At 37.2% G+C, this 13729-nt stretch overlaps 3 long non-coding RNA genes across 3 annotated transcripts; all 3 read right to left on the reverse strand.

Moving 5' to 3' along the window:
• Positions 1-3821: 3821 nt before the first annotated feature.
• On the reverse strand, positions 3822-4298 carry LOC120443256. Its single transcript, XR_005615284.1, has 3 exons — positions 4149-4298; positions 3943-4022; positions 3822-3838 (listed from the first exon to the last, which is right to left on the reverse strand). It is a non-coding gene; the product is annotated as an uncharacterized LOC120443256 (long non-coding RNA).
• Positions 4299-5614: 1316 nt separating this feature from the next.
• Positions 5615-6190, reverse strand: LOC120443257. Its single transcript, XR_005615285.1, has 3 exons — positions 6177-6190; positions 5850-6008; positions 5615-5691 (listed from the first exon to the last, which is right to left on the reverse strand). It is a non-coding gene; the product is annotated as an uncharacterized LOC120443257 (long non-coding RNA).
• Positions 6191-6298: 108 nt separating this feature from the next.
• Positions 6299-7564, reverse strand: LOC120443258. The gene is made up of 2 exons (XR_005615286.1): positions 7308-7564; positions 6299-6374 (listed from the first exon to the last, which is right to left on the reverse strand). It is a non-coding gene; the product is annotated as an uncharacterized LOC120443258 (long non-coding RNA).
• Positions 7565-13729: the final 6165 nt, after the last annotated feature.

Raw genomic sequence — 13729 nt, forward strand, 5'->3', positions numbered from 1 at the left:
TGACTTATTAATGCAGTGTCACACATAAAGCAGTCCTCTGTCATTTACCCCATTCTGACCAGTTTTTATTCATTCTGCAGTTTTTATGACAAATCAATTAGGAATGTCTTAACTGCAGGTACTCTGTGCCTGAAGGTTCAATTATGGATGTCAGTATAGCCTGTCACACCACAACCTCTAGAGACATTGTGTGTTCTCAATTAATCTCTCCGACTGAATGCATTTCCCTTACTTTTACTGGATATAATGTGCAGAACTAAGGTGATTTATAGGTTATGTTTTTGCGTGTTGTCGTCGTCTTCTTCAGCTGGTCCTTTTAGGGGTCGCCACATCCCCAACATTCTCCTCGGTCACATCAGCCCTCCGCATGTCCTCTTTTACTACAGCCATTAATCTTCACTTTGGTCTTGCTCTGCCTGGCAGCTCCACATTTATGTGTCAGTGTAAGAGATTAATAAAGAAGCTTTGCTAAATTCTCACAGAGCCATCAAAAATTAGTTAAAAGTGACTTGTCCAGAAATTAGCAAAGAGCCATGAGTGAAGAGTATGAACTCGAGTGATCATATTACATGTAAGTATAGTGTAAGGTAGCACAGCTGTTGTCATGAACTGTCTCTACTTTGGGGGCAATTTTTGTCTTACCAACTGGTGGTTATAAAATCTGGATTTTAGTACTGCAGAGCAGCACCTTTTTTATGTCTACAAAAATGTAAATAATAAATATTTATTAGTTAAAAAATTGAAAAATTTGACTTTTTAAAAATACTAATTATATATGAGTACAAACTTTATTAAAGAAACAAATATATGTAGAGAGTTGTCAAATGAAAAGGAAATGCAAGGGAGTGATGGAATAGGTATGCTGTTCTGGCATGACAGCTTATCCACTATTTGTATGCACTATAAATATACACCACATATAAATAGTATATAACACTTCAACCACTTCATAGATTGAAGCCTGAGCCTGTTAATGTTAGAGGTTGTTCTTTCCCTGTCGAGGACGAGTTGCGTAAAGTGAGGAATGAATAGGATAATGACTACATGACTCTACACGAAAGTTTATTTTGAAAGACCTCTACCTTTTTAAACATCCAGGAGTTTTAGGTTACCAGTAATTAGTCTGTACAACCCTGGCCAAAAGGGAGAAACCTCATGAATGAAGAAGCAAAACTGGACAATTCTTTCTTTGTGAGGTGAAAAAAGTGCACTGATAAGATTTTCACTGGCTGTTAATTGTGTGTTAATAACAAGAAACAAAAATTCCATATAAATATTGGGTGGAAACCCAAACCCAGAAAGGTTAATGGTAGCAATTGGAAACAAGGAAAAGAGAACAGGACAGATAGACATATAGGAAGAATGGCAACTCAAAATCTGAACAGGATAGCCTAAGACTTGAAGTTGAGTTCATAGGTGTATAAATCCTCCCTGGTGTTGTGTTTTACTCTTTTACTGCCTTCTTTGGCTCGCATAATACAAGTTACAACATGGTACAATAAAACTGGTGGCTGATTTGAGCAGCAACAGTCATTACAGTTTTGCTTTTTAGCTGTAGTGTTGGCATTGTGGTGTGCAGCGTCCCTGGTTATCAATAAACCTTCATTAAATTATTTTACCATCTGGATGACTGATTAAAATTACCGCTGTGCACAGGCAAAACTAAATTACTAGCCTCCCTTGATAATACTAATATTAAGAGAGAGTTTCAGTCTGCATTTATGTGTAACCATTAGAACTAAAATAACTCCAAGGTCTAGAGGTGAAGTCGATGTTATGAAGGCAGATACAGTGAATATGACTTAAAAGCATCATAATAAATAAGAACAAGGAAGCACTTCGTGGTTCTGGGATCAGATGGAAGGAGCGACACAAAAGACAAACTAAAACAGCGCCAATAATGATACAATTTCTTTCTTTCCATGTGACTGCCTGGCTCACTGGTTGTCACCCTATTCTTTAATCTATTTAGTATCTAATTGTGAGTAATGACGCTATTGGCTGATATGGCTTGTAGCTCAGCCAGACCCTCTGTGCCCAGTCTGCATATCCAAGCCATCTGTGAGCCACACGCAGACATAACCGAGGCCATATTAATACACACACCAATAACCACTGGCATATACACACATCAGCGAAACAATCTTGGTTTAACGTAGGCTCACGCACACATACCATAGAAACTGTCAGCTTTAGCACATTGGCTAACCAGCGGATTCATAACACACCGAATTAGCTTTAGATTTGCATTGAAAAATCAGTTCATTAAAAATGCATTAAATATTGTGTGTGTGTGTGTGTGTGCGTGTGTGTGTATGTGTGGTCATGATGACGGTGACGGGGGGTGTTAATCTAGCTTTTTTTCCTCTTCATTTACATTCCCTCCCCTTTGCTCCTGCCTTCTCGACATTTCTGGTTCCAGCATGATGACACGTCAAATGCACACTCAGAAATTAAAGTACAGAAATGTACCTATAGGGGTACAATGGCTTGTCACTGGGGTGGTACCCTCTAAGGTACCGTTCTGTACCCTAAACTGTGGGTACTGATTTGTACCCTTGTAATTTGTACCTTTTACACGTCAAACCTGTACTTTAAAGGACAAAGTTGTACCCTTAGTATAAAGTACAAAAAAGAACCCTTAAAAGGAGTACAAAATGTCTTTCTAAAGGTTCAATATCTACACACAGATTTCCTATATTTTTCCTCTCAAGATTTGAAAAATTGAAGATACAAAGTCAAAAATACTTGTCACATTTATTACCTTCTTAAATACAGACTGTTATCAACAGAGTATGTCATAAGCTGCAACATCAATTTCCTGTCCAGGTTTTAGCAACGTCCATTCACTATCAACTCTAACACTGTATGAATGAAAATGGTTGTCATATAACAGAGGAATGAGAATTTTTCCACAAAAGACCCACATTGTGTCAATATTAAATATGTACTTAATTTGCCAGAACAGAGGAATCTTCTCTGAATGCAGTACATCAATGACAAACACATCTCTTACACAGTATTTGACACTGTTCACAATTACTTCTGACACACGCTGGAAAGCTTTCTTAGGTCTTAGCACTATCAACTTCAGAAAAGCCACAATAGACTGTCAGTGCTTGTTGCAGTTCCAGTGGTAATGACAAAATGGTGTAGTCACACTTTTTCCAAAAACATTTTCAAATTCACCAAGTAAACTTTTGTTAGAAAACTCCCAGCACTGTCTGAACTGATGTCTGTTGCTCAAAGTTGTAGCAATGTTCATAAAATTTCTACAATTGCGGGACAACGTTTTGAAATACTGGTGCTTACTTTCAAATCTCATACACCATAACAAACGTGAGGGCCGAACATTTCAATCAGTCTTGCATAGTGGATTAAATAATGACACTTGTGTAACAGAAGAACAGCAGTCACTGAGTCCACAAGTTATGTCAAAATTGACATCATGGGAATGAATAAGTCCTATGTGCTGAATAAGCTTTATCAAACTAAAGGTTCTTCTGCCACATTTGGAGCACTGATATGGCTGAGGCATGGTGGTCAATACAGAAGGTTTATTTGTCTGGTGACTGTGATTGGCAGAGGCCGGTCCTCACCCTCATCTATTTTCACAATGTACTTTTGGAGAAAAATCAGGGTGTTCTTCAGATGTTTTGGGTAAGCAAGGTTGAAGACAAAATACAAGCAGAAAGAAGAGATGATTCCTTCAAAAATACACGAGGTTCTGCACACTTCACTGCCATCCAACTTCACAATGTTTGGGCGCTTCTGGAGAACACTGGTTTCCAGTCTTCATGAAGTAGCTGAACAGTTGGATAGGGGTTTTAGGATGAACCTTTGAAGTCAAAAGAGAAGGTAGAGGAAAGCAATATCTTAGTCTCTTAACAAAAGATACATTTGTTTTCCTTTTATATAGACTAAATATTTTAATACACACACCTCTCCAAGTATGACAAAGAGATCCAGTTTCTCCTTGAAGACGTATGGCAGGAATAAAAGTGCAGCCCTTGTGTCAAGATCTGCCAAAAAAAAACAAAACAAAAAAACCCCACAATATCACCCATGCATTTTATCTGGCATTTCCAGTTACCTATAAAAATTATATAAAATGGAAGCCTTGAAGTTAAAAAAAAAAAAGCAAATACCTGGTAGGTCATCAGTGAGAGCCTCCTCTCTTGCATCAAGGTAGAGCTGGTAGAGTGGGGTTTTCCCTCGTGTAAGGTCAATCACCTTTGCTGCAACACATGAGAGCCCTTCACGAAATCGCTGGCTTACATTACCCGTTGTTGGTTGGATCCACCGAGTTCGTTGCACAGCTACAAGTAAAAATTCATTTTCAGTACAAAATAACAGTGTATGAAAATGAAATAATCTAAAGTTGATATTAATTATGTATGGTGCTGCATAATTATTTTTTTATAGAATTTAACAACAATACTGTAAGAAGTTACATGAACATACTAAAAAAAAGGAAAGAGGGACAGATGAAGAAAGCAAGGTCAAGGGCAAATAAAATTTACTACTATAAACATGTTAAATGTGACAGCTATTTCAAAGTTCAATTCAGCTTTCTGACTTACACCAGTAGGCATCCCTAAGAAGGGGTACTTCTTCAACACATCCTCCACAGGCATACCATCTGCAATTTCTTTTTGCCACCAAGCAAACGTTTGCTGCATACGGTTATGAACCACCATGGTATCTGGTTGCATCTTCTGATATTGGCACTGTAAGACCTTTAAGTGGGCGTCTATGGATAATAAATCCTCTCCTTGGACGCATGGTCCCTTGAAAGAAAGCAAGAGTGAGAAGAGAAAGTCAAAACAGATTAGAAACCCAACATAAGACTAAATATACAATTAGAGCTGACACGATCTGTGCATCACAAAAGAACTTGTATCGGTTAAAGTTAACCGATACCATGAACCAATATTTAAAATATGGAAACTCTGAAATAATTTCACATAAAATCTTAATTGTTAACTTGAAATTTTAGTTTTGAGTCATATTTAAAAAAAATTTATTTTTTTTTTTTTTTTAATCTAGTTCACCCTCTTTTAGCGCCTTCCAATTAATAATTTTTGTGAGGTAGAAGTATTAGCACTGGTACTTTGTATTAGCAAGTGCTCTAATCCAAGTATTGGTATTGTTTCAGTTTGAAAAAAGGGGTACAGTTGCATCCCTAATCCTTAGTTTTAGATGTAATAACAGATGCAAGAACATTTTATAGCTCAAGATGTCCTCACACCAACCTGACAAACATTTCTCTGACTTGTTCGTTGACATTTATTAGGCTGCCCTCTCCTCGTAGAACCAAACTTCTCCTTACAACGCCTCACTGCCTCACTGTCGACTAGTGGTGCCCGCTCTGATTTGAATTTACGTCTCAAAGACATATGCCATGTGTGCTTGTTGAACAGAAACATAAGTTACTGTAAAACAATCTACACAAAATACACCCAACAAAGAATCAGTAAACATACTTCATACAAACCTACTGAGAGGCTACAGATTGTCTTACTAACAAAACAAGATCGAAAAAGCTTCACTTTTACTTTGTAATCTTGAAGGAACCTTGTGCAAATTTTAAATTTAACTTACATAACCATTTCCTCACGATCCTTGAGGAAAGGATACTTCATTACCAGCGTCTTCACAGCTTGCACATATTCAGAATTTGTGGGATACCTGTAATATCAGAAGAAACATAAGTGTTAGAGCAACTGCTGACAAACAAACTTTATCAAGTGTCAGTTATTGTTTCTTAGTAATGTAGCGTTTATTTTCAATATGACAGATTCAGCTTTTTCTAAAGCAACAAGCTAACATTACCCTGATTAACTTACATAGTATACTGTGCCACAGCTTCATATAGAACTCTGATTATTGTGTGTCTGTCCCTCGGATTTTTATGGCACGGTTCTTTGTTGTCCAGTTTTAGTTGCAGATTTTTGGGAAATCTTGGAATTTCAAAAGAGGCTGGCAGTCTCAAAGTATTTTCATTGCTGTGAAAACAGTTAAGTGTTTGATTTATTGCATGAATTGAAGTATAAAACACTACAGTAACAATACATATGGTAGAAACAATGATCATATTAACTAAATCCTAAAAGTGCATAACGGCCAACATGTATGCTTCAGACATACTAACTTCATTATAAATAAGAACATACCTTATTGAAGTTGATTTAAGTAGATGGTTGCCAGTCTTCTGGAGAGACAGTCTGTAGAGTCAGCGTCACTGAAGATTCCTTCATCCTTGACACAAATTGGTTGAATTTAACCTGCTTTTTGAAAGGATCCTTGGAAAAGGTATGCAACCATAGTCTCAGTAAGACCGCAGTCAACTGTGTCACCATCAACCTCATTGTCTGCAAGATAAATGGTAGTACAAACTCTAAATTCCATGTAAGGATATTTATCACCACATTTTTACATGGGTAAAACCATATATCACACACATTAAAACCTTTTGTACAACTTCTTTCAGTTCAAAGAAATATTCATTAAAAAATCAGTAAATTAAATAAAATAAACCAAATTTTTAGAGTGAATCCTCTCGATATACAAAGTTTTCATTTTAAATTTAGATGTTTGTTTGGGACTACTGGACACAGGAGAGCAGAGTCTGAGCATGCTTTTGTGCCCTTTCAAGTTTGGAAGAAAAAAAAGACTAGAATGCTGTAATTTGTTAATATTCACTACTAAGGTGACTCCTTTCTCCAGATTTCCGACAGTTTCTGCCGTCTGTTCTTTCAGACCGATTACTTATAGCGATAACACCCGCAGGACTGTATTACAAGCTCAGATTACATGCTGAAAAAGTTCCCACATTGCTTAAAACGCGACTATCAAACCCCAGCTGCGACACCCTTGTTATATTTTAAACAAGTGCGGCGTCAAGATATTTCCTTTAAACGTTATATTCAGCCGCCCATGTGTGTTGATGGCCTTGGAATGGATGTAAAACGTGATTTTATTAAACCATTAATACACTAACGGTAAACTGCATTCAGCTACCAGGGAATCAAATTTCGCGCCGCTTCCGCTGCGCGGGGTTACCGAACCCATAGACTGTGGCGAACCACATATATAAGTTCAGACTTATACAAATACTATGTGTACACATTTTCATTTTTCAGAACTGTGACCTCAACTTTACACATGAAACGTTTGTAAAACGTTTGTAAAAAGACATAATTTGAGCTAAGAAAGTGCGAAACTAGCTAAATTGCTAATATCGTTAAGCTAGGCTAAACCAATAATTAGTAATTACGCTACATTTTTCTTTAAATAAAACTTACCTCTGAAACGCTGAGCTTCAGCTTCGGTGACATCTAAGCCCCACTCTTGTATTTTTGTTAAGAGTTCCTCGGTTGAAAGTGAACAGAGCACACCAGGACTTGCAAGTTCGTAATCCATCTCCGTCCGTTGATAAAACAAAAATGGCACCTGCTGCATTTACAGAAAGTTCTAGAATCCACCAGCTATTCGTTGAGTTTCTTCTTCTACTTTTTGTTTGATGTTGTGAGGATGGGCTCAACTCGCACTCAGAGTTCAATAAGGGTGCTTTTTGCAATTCATCCAAATAGTTATACTTTAAAAAATCACTCTTAAAAAAAATGTTTAAATGCATTTTACTTTTTTTCTTTCAAATAAATTCATTGTTCTTAAAGCAGCTTAAAAATAAGGGGTTCAGGGAATACAAAAACAACAACAGCAATGAAAATAATAAAAATAAAATAAAAACACTAAAATATATGCTTAAATCAATACAGTTGCAAATAAATTACTGTCAAAAAGAATTTAAAAAAAACCAACCTCTAATCAAAAAGAGCTTAATCAACCTGTACTTTATCTTTTGAAAGAATGGGTACAAATAAGTACTTTTCACAATTAAGGAACATGTATGTACCTTTCAGACGCTAAAAAAGGTACAGATAGTTACCCCGAGGTCCAATATTTGTCCTTAGACTGTCTTAATGTCATTTTTGTACCTTGGGGCACAGTAATGTACCCCTTCCGTACCCCTATTTCTGACTGTGTGGCTGCGAGTCTTCATTTATATCCAAATTAGCGTCATATGTAGCCATAACTATGCAGAGGTATCCTTTGAGCCTGTTCACTCATTGAATACAATAATTTGTCCAGTTGTTGATCAGAAGGCTTTGGGTACAAACAGCTAGTCACCCACAAGAGTTGGTCCAATCAGGATGCTTTGAATTTGGTAAATTAAACAACAAAGGTCCAATTGTTCCAGTCAGATGAAGGAGACGTCTTGTTTGTTCATTCATATTACAGAGAGCTAAAAAACAAAATAAAATACCAGCTTTTTGCATTTTAAAGGTGTATCTGACTGCAGATACACTTTTGGTATGTTGGTCTAAAGTGCAGAAATCATTGGTGTATGCCCTCATTTTGCCAAAATGGTATTGGCAGTATGTCTTCAAGTCTGTGTCCGTGCTTTTTTAAATCATTTTGGCTTGCTTTCAGACAAACGTACCAAGACTTGCTTATCACAATGCTAACAGGGTTCTTGGATATATTGTTCTGGAAATCCAATAACAGTGTGAGGTGAAAGGGGGGGAAAAAAGAAAAAAAAAGATGACCTGTCACCTCATCCATGCCGGTGTGATGGGATGATCGTCAAAGTTAAAGGAAAAATGTAACTGCAGACTAGAAAACAGACAGCTGTTTCCTTAGGAGACAGGAAGGTAATTTGTGAGCTGAATTATGTGAGAAAAAGACAAGGAATGCAAGATCTGCAAGGTCTCTGCATAACTATTGTTATCTTTGTGTCGGTGACAGTGGGAGACAAGGGTAGAACATTGCATAGAGTTGCAAATAAACTGCTGCACACTGAGCTGTTACATTGTAAGAAAAACAAATCTTCATTTGAATGGTTCATGCAGGTCCAGTGGTTCACAAATCCAAAATATATTTTGGACATGCACTTGTAGGCAAGCACCATGTCAAGACATTTCATAAAAAATTACATATCTGTATATATACACAAATGTTGTCACTGTTGTGATTTTTAAAATTGAAACCACTGAAAGTTTTAATGTATCAGAAATTGTAAGAAGAGGTCCAGAGATGAGGAAAAGGTGGTCCCACTAGATTCCACATAGACTTGTTTCTCTGTCTTGGGCTGTTGGCTTTTCGGCAAAGAAGTGTGGGGGATCAGAGAAAGAGAGATGATGATTATGGAAATGAGCAAGCTCTCTTTCTGAAAGATTAAACAGGCCACTGATTGCTTTTACATAACCTTCATTCACAGACACACAGGCTTGCTCTGTCACTCTCCCTCTCTCACACACACACACACACACACACACACACACACACACACACACACACACACACACACACACACACACACACACATTTTCTGCCTTTCTCGGTGCATTGTGTGTCGTCTCTCCTGTGTAAAAGTGCCCTCTTTCCAACCTCTCCTTTGTTGTATCGAGCTTTAGACACACAACAAAACACTGCCATATACACACAGCACGGACAGCTGCAGATTGAGTCATCAGACCCCAGAGGTCAATACTGCTCCATAAGAGAGCCTGCTGTCAATTCTCTGTGTGCATAATTTTGCACGGGTGTAATGCTGTTGTTTCTATAGCATGCCCTAGAGAGGATGTGCGTTTTTGTAGGCCAGCTCAGAAGTTATCATCACCCTGGCGCCAGTCATTGGAACTTTTCCAGACTTTTGTTTTGTTGGAAAAAAAATAGTTCTATGAGAAATCAGTTGGTGATATTTACACAATTTGTTCAGCAAGCTCATTTTCATTTGGATACAATCTCTCCAGGTGAAATGATTACTTTAGGCTATAAACCAAGTATACTTAAATTATATGACTTCAGGATCACTTCAGCTAAACTGTTGTATTTGCCTTGATGAGGTTTAATATCCTCAACAGCCTCTTTAGTCTCATTTAGTCATTGTTAGCAAACAACTTCTCTGGGACACATAATAGCTTCAAAGTTCCCGAGATGGTATGTACTTACATTTCATGTTTAATGTAAAGTGAAATAGTGGCAGGGCTAGTTCATTAGTTTGTACAGCCCACCCTGCTTTTATGCAAACCTGACAATGTCAGGACCTGATTCTAATAAATTAATGGATGATGTCCTGCAGGATCTCCGCCCAGACCTGGACCAGGGCATCACTGAACTCCTGGACAGTCTGAGGTGCAACTTGGTAAAATAATGTCCCAGATCCGTGCTATTGGATTTAGGTCAGGTGGCCGTGGGGGTAGGGTAATGGTATCAATTCCTTCATGTTACAGGAACTGCCTGCATACTTCATCCCAATGCCTAATGGCAGTCAGCCTAGCCTGCACTGGGCTGTGCTCCCGTTCATGGATATACCTCACAAGACTATCACCGACCCACCACCAAACCCGTCATGCTGAATTATGTTACATGTAGCATAATGTTCTCCTGGGCTTGTCCAGACCCTTTTAAGTGTGTCACATGAGCTCTGGGTCAACTTGCTCTCATGTGTAAAAGCACAGGGTACCAGTGGTGGACCTGCCAATTCTGGTATTATATATATCACATATGACAATTCTGGTATTATATATATTATATATGGCAAATGCCACTTGGGCCCCACAGCGCCAGGCACTCAGCACAGGGCATGTGTGCCTGAAGGTTTATCTTGGTAAAAGTGCATTAGTGCAACAAAAAGGAAGAATGAGTTACAAACTACTTTAATTAAGAGACATGTCCCTTATAATGTTGCATGCATGTTTTGATGTTATGTACTTTATGGATAACATAAACAAATAGTCCCTCTTCTGTTCTGTCTATGGTATAGGTTTGAAACTGAATCCAAAAAACATGTGTTTAAATTTGTCATTTTGTAAAAATTTAAGGGGCAGCTGGGAATGACTCATCATTGCAAATAGACTTTCTTAATAGTTTGAATGTGTCTAGGGAAAATGTCTGTCAGGTTCCTTTCCCAGTAACTTTAGTAAGTACTTTCCTGATTATTTTATGTGCTCAATCACTAGTTTGAGGTGATATTGAATAGAACATTAAGGACATTCTGGCTATTCTTACTTAATGATGATTTGTTTGTTACAAGTCTTCAGCAAATTTTGCATTGATGCTTGTTTTCTCAGTCAGATCCATCCCTTGCTTGTCACATCCAGTTTCAAAACACCAAGAAGACAACAGAGAAAATGTTTGGGTGGAGGCTTCCCACTGTGACTTCACCCACCAATAAATGTGTCTCATTAAAGAGGACAGTACTGTAAATCCATAAATAAAAAGATTGATTGTACTTAATGTCATAAGTTCCTGATATAGACTTGATAACAGATGGTCATAGAAAAGCAAAGCCAATATAGAAATGCATTAAGCAGCATTGTTTCTAATGGCCAGTAAGGGGTGCAAAACGAAGGGTAGTTGTCTTTGGGGAAATGACTGACGGCATAAAAAAAACAATTTCCTGTTTACAGTTAATATTTTCAATTAATAGTTTTATGTGTTATTGAATACTTTGCTATGTTTATTTCCCAAAATATGGCCACCAGGATGATAAAGCAGGGGTACAGTCACAAGCACTTGAGAATGCAGTGTCCATCACTTTTTCAGTCAGATTCCAGCAAGCTTGACATTTCACATTGGGATTTTACTAACCCACGGTTAGTAAATGCTTGGCATCCCTCTTTTGTATAAAGTCTGTTGCTCTTGCCTATAGAATTTATAAAGACTGCACATGTTTAACTTATTTGACAAACAAATACTTTCCTGCATGCTGCATCGTTCAATGTTACATTTCTAAAATTTTTCTGCCAATAGGCTTTGAATTCTAGCTGGACCTCAAACTGGTTGGGGACCTCTATAAATCGTTCCCGTGATACGGCTTTGAGTACAAACCCCGATTCTGACACACAATAGTCCATCTGGTGGCTTCAAACAGTGATAAGCTTTTTGCTCAACTAATTGCCAACACAACCTTCAATTTTTCTATAATTGTATGAGATCCCCCTTTTTTTTTCCTCAGGACATGAAGCAGGTGCATCACACAGATGTTACAACCGGGGCAGAATTGGCTGCTGTGTTGATCCTTGCGAATAAAAAGTTTCCCACCTGAGGCTATGCCTGACAGTCAACATCATTATCAACAAAGAGTTTTCCCTTTCAGCATCAACAAATTTATAAAACAAACAGAAGTTCTTTTTCAAGGATGGGATGTGTTGCCTGGTGATATTTTTTTTGTCTCTGTTTATCTTTGAAGAAAGATGATTAGAATCTTCTGTCACTATAAGTACTATGCATGGACCTCATCTGGTAGAACTTTTACTGCATGGGGACATCATTGCAGTCAGTAATAAAAAGTTATGTTTTGCTCACTTTTATGTTCTGACAAAACTGAATAAGAGAGACACATACAGACTGACACACGCACACAGTAGTTGTTAATAACATCTAGTTATTTGAATAGAAAAACTGTAATTCTGATGTTCATGCTTACCTGCCACTGAAGAAGCTGAAATATTCAACTGCTAGACTCACATGTTAACCTGGATAGTTTTGTCATTGCTGTTTAGTTTGTTAATCTGGCAGTGAGTATGAAAACAAAGTGTAAAAATCATTTTAAATGACCAAAGATACTCCTTTACTATTAAGTCGATTTAACAAGCAATTTTTAAGTGCGTGTTGTCTGTTTTAATAAAATGTGACTAGACATTTTTCACAGAGAATATGTGATACTTTCATTTTCACTGCACAATGAGATTGCATATAAACCATTCAGTTAATTTTTTTTATCAGTCACAAACATTATTTAAATGTTGTTTCATCCTTAAAACAGTACTATAAGGGGTTAACATCAGCAGATTAATTAGACTTAATTCATTAACAAGCTGGAGAAGATGGTGGAAAATCAGATGGCTAAAGAGGCAGAAATTTTTCTTCATCCATGGGCTAACCCAATAGGATTTCATAAATATGTGTACATAATACCCAGAAATAAAACAAATATTGATCTGACACAGGCAAACAAACTAAAACAAAAGCATTTACGTTTTTTTTCTTAACAACATAATAACAGAAAATTGTTCTGCCTCCAGTTTTCCAAAACATTATTTATAGGTTTAACAGCCTTTCTCTTCAAACAAACCAACTGCAAACTCCGCAACATTCAGGAGAGAGACAGGTGCCACCTTTGAGATCTAAATGCCTAAAAGATAGAAAAATTGTAACCATGTATCCATGGCACCAACATGTTTTCATGTAATACGTGACTGCCAACAATACTGACTGTTGTCTCCACAACAAGAAGCGGTTGCCATCTTCATCAAATGTCTGAATGTGCTGATCCAAACTCATTAAATAGAAGGAACACTTTCAGAAAAAAGCAACATAATGAGAGTTTGCACATGTACTGGCACAAGCAGTTTACTGCATTTATTTTTATTCTAATAAAATATTTTTAATAGAAATTGTGATTGGCCATGCATGCAAAGTTTGAGACAGAAAATGACTGCCTCAGACTTTCATATACCCCACAAAGACATATTTTTGCTTATTGAATGATCAATTGAATTTGATTTTTTGTTATTATAGAAGAATTATCTGTATGTTGAATTGCAAACATATACTGAAAATGTTTGTTTGTGGTAACAAATTTGCGAGTTTATTGTTGACGTAGCCTACATAAGACTGTTAATTTCTATTGTTCATGCATAACCTTGGCTAGTGGAGA

This window comes from Oreochromis aureus, linkage group 13, assembly GCF_013358895.1.
Source record: "Oreochromis aureus strain Israel breed Guangdong linkage group 13, ZZ_aureus, whole genome shotgun sequence".
Lineage (NCBI taxonomy): Eukaryota > Metazoa > Chordata > Actinopteri > Cichliformes > Cichlidae > Oreochromis > Oreochromis aureus.